The 5000-nt window shown below is 54.9% G+C and overlaps 1 non-coding gene across 1 annotated transcript in view; it reads right to left on the bottom strand.

The window, feature by feature from the left end:
- LOC126330142 (small subunit ribosomal RNA) overlaps nucleotides 1–184 on the bottom strand; it is a 1893-nt gene extending 1709 nt beyond the window's left edge. Inside the window, exon 1 of the ribosomal RNA XR_007562750.1 lies at nucleotides 1–184. This exon is cut by the window's left edge and continues 1709 nt beyond it. This is a non-coding gene — a ribosomal RNA (small subunit ribosomal RNA).
- Between the last annotated feature and the right edge of the window lie 4816 nt (nucleotides 185–5000).

Genomic DNA, 5000 nt, shown 5'->3' with positions numbered 1-5000 from the left:
GACTCTGTTTGCATGTATTAGCTCTAGAATTACCACAGTTATCCAAGTAACGTGGGTACGATCTAAGGAACCATAACTGATTTAATGAGCCATTCGCGGTTTCACCTTAATGCGGCTTGTACTGAGACATGCATGGCTTAATCTTTGAGACAAGCATATGACTACTGGCAGGATCAACCAGGGAGCTGCGTCAACGAGAGCTGAGCAGCCGGCCGCCCGGGAGTGTGTCCCGAGGGCCCGCGCGAACACGCAAGCGTCCGCTCAATTATTCTGCAAACAGGAGGAGGCTGAGCTCCCCTGCACGATACACCTCGAAACCCTCTCAGGTCCCGGCGGCGCGCAGCGCCGTCCTAAGTACTTGGTCGGGTTCGAGAGAGGCGCAATCGCCCGGAGATGGGCGAGTAGACGCTTTCAGTGCGAACACCCGTGCTCCCAACTGAGCTTGCCGCTGCCGACAGAGGCCCGGGAGCGTGCTGTCGTGGCATTGCCGGCGGGAAACAACACGCGCCACCTACGGTGACCGGCAGCTCCAACGCCAGCGCCACAGAAGGGCAAAGCCCCACTTGGGTGCAGAAGCGAACTCTCCCAGCACAGCGCACGCGCCAACACGTCCGCAGAGCTGCGATACAAACCACCTGCGAGAACCGCTGGGGGCGACCGAGCAGCAGACGGCGTCGCGACGCCGAGTGCCGGGCGGCGGCGCATCCTCAACGCACACAGTCCGCAATCGGACCAGCACACTGCAGATGTCCACCGCGCTTCGCACCGGGCTCGGCAGAACCCACTTTGGCCGCCTGGCGCCGCGCGCAGGGTGCGCCGGCGCATAGCTGGGACGCCAGCCGGGCCCGTCGGCCGGCGCTCCTGCCAGTGGGCGCCCCCCACCAGCCGGCTGTAGTGCGTGCGCTCACGCAGCGCGCGGCCAGCACGCCGGGCGGCCCCCCCTCACCGGCCGGGGACTGTCCCGCCAAGCCACAGCCTCGTATCGCTTCATACCCACATGGCCAACTCAGGTTCGGGGGCATGGCGGGTACCGCCGAAACAACCGGTTCATAGATGTACCGATCGTCGCTATCACCGATGCACCTGCAGCGCGAACAACCGCTCAACAACTGATTTCCAGTTCATTTGCGGATCTTTGGCAGCAAACGTATACGTCAATCTACATTTGCGAAATCTACGATTCTGGCATGCCTGCATGTTATGTGTCACGACACGCTACATCAGCCCACATACACACTGCGGCATGTACACGAGAGAACACGTGGAAGATGGTCCGCGCACGTGTGCAATGTCCCTTGCGCGGTCGACTGTCAACCGGCCTCTGTAGCATGTCGCAGATGTGGAACGCGGTCCACCGTGCTATCATGTTGTGTGGGGCAATACGATTAAATAGGAAAACCCTCGTCGCTACATCAACAGACGGCTCACGCTGATTCCCGGCAGAGGGAGGAGGGGGGGGGGGGGGGGGGGGCCAACATGCAATACTTTCGTCCGTACCTACCTACCACATGTCTGTACGGCGTACAACAGTGCAATCTCGCTGTAATGGGGAGACGAGACAAGTAGCATCGTGCACAACATATGGCCCTTATGATTCGCCATTGTAGGGCGCAGCCGGTGTACGGTCAAGCATGTGCCACATTATGTCACTCAGTACGTAACGACGGATGATCAGTGTGGGTTACGCGTACATCAGCGGACAGTCCACACAGGCCGTACCACAACGTACACTGACTGCATCGACAACCGAATGCAACTGAACAGCTGCAAGGCTCATTTCACAAACAAACGCCTGACCGACCAGCTTGGAAGGGCAGGAGGGGAGGGCGATATTCGTTCTGTAGCGGTACACCCTTCCAGTGGTTAGCGGGACTGTGTAGAAAGTACGCAACACTCGAAAGACCTTTATGTGAGGGTACGCACCATGGCATCAAGAAATACACATGACACCAGAGGATCCAAGCAGTGAACTATGTTCAGAGGGTTGCTGTTAGGCAAAGCTACATTCCTGTGACGTTACATGTGACAGTTAAGGTGCAGTGTAAGTTAGGTTAAGGTGCAGCGTAAGTTAGGTTAAGGTGCAGCGTAAGTTAGGTTAAGGTGCAGCGTAAGTTAGGTTAAGGTGCAGCGTAAGTTAGGTTAAGGTGCAGCGTAAGTTAGGTTAAGGTGCAGCGTAACTTGGGTTAAGGTGCAGCGTAACTTGGGTTAAGGTGCAGCGTAACTTGGGTTAAGGTGCAGCGTAACTTGGGTTAAGGTGCAGCGTAACTTGGGTTAAGGTGCAGCGTAACTTGGGTTAAGGTGCAGCGTAACTTGGGTTAAGGTGCAGCGTAACTTGGGTTAAGGTGCAGCGTAACTTGGGTTAAGGTGCAGCGTAACTTGGGTTAAGGTGCAGCGTAACTTGGGTTAAGGTGCAGCGTAACTTGGGTTAAGGTGCAGCGTAACTTGGGTTAAGGTGCAGCGTAACTTGGGTTAAGGTGCAGCGTAACTTGGGTTAAGGTGCAGCGTAACTTGGGTTAAGGTGCAGCGTAACTTGGGTTAAGGTGCAGCGTAACTTGGGTTAAGGTGCAGCGTAACTTGGGTTAAGGTGCAGCGTAACTTGGGTTAAGGTGCAGCGTAACTTGGGTTAAGGTGCAGCGTAACTTGGGTTAAGGTGCAGCGTAACTTGGGTTAAGGTGCAGCGTAACTTGGGTTAAGGTGCAGCGTAACTTGGGTTAAGGTGCAGCGTAACTTGGGTTAAGGTGCAGCGTAACTTGGGTTAAGGTGCAGCGTAACTTGGGTTAAGGTGCAGCGTAACTTGGGTTAAGGTGCAGCGTAACTTGGGTTAAGGTGCAGCGTAACTTGGGTTAAGGTGCAGCGTAACTTGGGTTAAGGTGCAGCGTAACTTGGGTTAAGGTGCAGCGTAACTTGGGTTAAGGTGCAGCGTAACTTGGGTTAAGGTGCAGCGTAACTTGGGTTAAGGTGCAGCGTAACTTGGGTTAAGGTGCAGCGTAACTTGGGTTAAGGTGCAGCGTAACTTGGGTTAAGGTGCAGCGTAACTTAGGTTAAGGTGCAGCGTAACTTAGGTTAAGGTGCCAACGTGGGTTAGGTTAAGGGGCCAACGTGGGTTAGGTTAAGGGCCAACGTGGGTTAGGTTAAGGGCCAACGTGGGTTAGGTTAAGGGCCAACGTGGGTTAGGTTAAGGGCCAACGTGGGTTAGGTTAAGGGCCAACGTGGGTTAGGTTAAGGGCCAACGTGGGTTAGGTTAAGGGCCAACGTGGGTTAGGTTAAGGGCCAACGTGGGTTAGGTTAAGGGCCAACGTGGGTTAGGTTAAGGGCCAACGTGGGTTAGGTTAAGGGCCAACGTGGGTTAGGTTAAGGGCCAACGTGGGTTAGGTTAAGGGCCAACGTGGGTTAGGTTAAGGGCCAACGTGGGTTAGGTTAAGGGCCAACGTGGGTTAGGTTAAGGGCCAACGTGGGTTAGGTTAAGGGCCAACGTGGGTTAGGTTAAGGGGCCAACGTGGGTTAGGTTAAGGGCCAACGTGGGTTAGGTTAAGGGCCAACGTGGGTTAGGTTAAGGGCCAACGTGTGTTAGGTTAAGGGCCAACGTGGGTTAGGTTAAGGGCCAACGTGGGTTAGGTTAAGGGCCAACGTGGGTTAGGTTAAGGGCCAACGTGGGTTAGGTTAAGGGCCAACGTGGGTTAGGTTAAGGGCCAACGTGGGTTAGGTTAAGGGCCAACGTGGGTTAGGTTAAGGGCCAACGTGGGTTAGGTTAAGGGCCAACGTGGGTTAGGTTAAGGGCCAACGTGGGTTAGGTTAAGGGGCCAACGTGGGTTAGGTTAAGGGCCAACGTGGGTTAGGTTAAGGGCCAACGTGGGTTAGGTTAAGGGCCAACGTGGGTTAGGTTAAGGGCCAACGTGGGTTAGGTTAAGGGCCAACGTGGGTTAGGTTAAGGGCCAACGTGGGTTAGGTTAAGGGCCAACGTGGGTTAGGTTAAGGGCCAACGTGGGTTAGGTTAAGGGCCAACGTGGGTTAGGTTAAGGGCCAACGTGGGTTAGGTTAAGGGCCAACGTGCGTTAGGTTAAGGGCCAACGTGGGTTAGGTTGCCAGAGATGTGTCAAATCAGGATGTACGTTTGGCTGGTGTCAGGTGGTGGGTTGGTTCGATGCCTTTATAAGGAGTGTGGCCAAAGGGTATTTTATTACTTGTACCTTTTGTGTTGTGGCGTGGCGTTGCGTCCTGTGTTGATACTGGGTGGACCACTGTGGGTGTTGCTGGCTGATTTGAGCTGCGTTGTTTGCGGGTGGTGTGAGACATTCTGTCTTATTAGTGGACGTGACGTTCCTCTTGTCGTTCTTTGGATAGTGTCCTGTGGCAGCGAGGATAAAATGGATGTTGTTGAACGATAGTGCTTTGGTGCTTTCGCTTTGTTACACACAGAGTGGACTGTGAGATAGGGTGACTGGGTCGAGTGCGGTTCACACTGTCCTCCCCAGTTTACAGTATGTATCATCTATGTATGTGGTCCTGCATCATTTACTAAGCAGGGACGTCAGACGACTGAAATATTAGTTATGTACTGATGTAAAGCAGAATGCTTACCTTCCACCAGTGGGCGAGTATCGACTCTGCCCCAGCGTTGCCACCGCAGGAAGCGGTGTCGGAAACACTACCCGCACACCGTCACCACTGTGCGGGGGGACGGACCCTCTATATCCTCAGCGGCGCACTCTTTGCCACCGGGCGTCACGTCTCGCGGCCCGCCGTCCAGAGCATGTATTGGGACAGCGGGACTTTGGCTTTTGGGAGATAACTCTTCATGAAGTGGAAGATATAGGGGTGGACTGCAATGTACGATTGCGGGAAAAGTCCGCCGTACATCCGCTCGAGTTGCGAGTCGGGCGGTGGGGGTGGCGCATTCACAGGTGCGGCTGGAGTGACCGTCGGTCCACCACTTTTGACTCGATTTGCGTCACCTGCCGTGAAGAGGGGGTGCAGCAGGCGTTTTACTCTGGGTCGTCAAG

The sequence above is a fragment of the Schistocerca gregaria genome, unplaced genomic scaffold, assembly GCF_023897955.1.
Source record: "Schistocerca gregaria isolate iqSchGreg1 unplaced genomic scaffold, iqSchGreg1.2 ptg001257l, whole genome shotgun sequence".
Classification (NCBI taxonomy): domain Eukaryota; kingdom Metazoa; phylum Arthropoda; class Insecta; order Orthoptera; family Acrididae; genus Schistocerca; species Schistocerca gregaria.
Note: the sequence above shows the minus strand (reverse complement) of the source record. Positions and strands in the feature narration are given on the sequence as shown.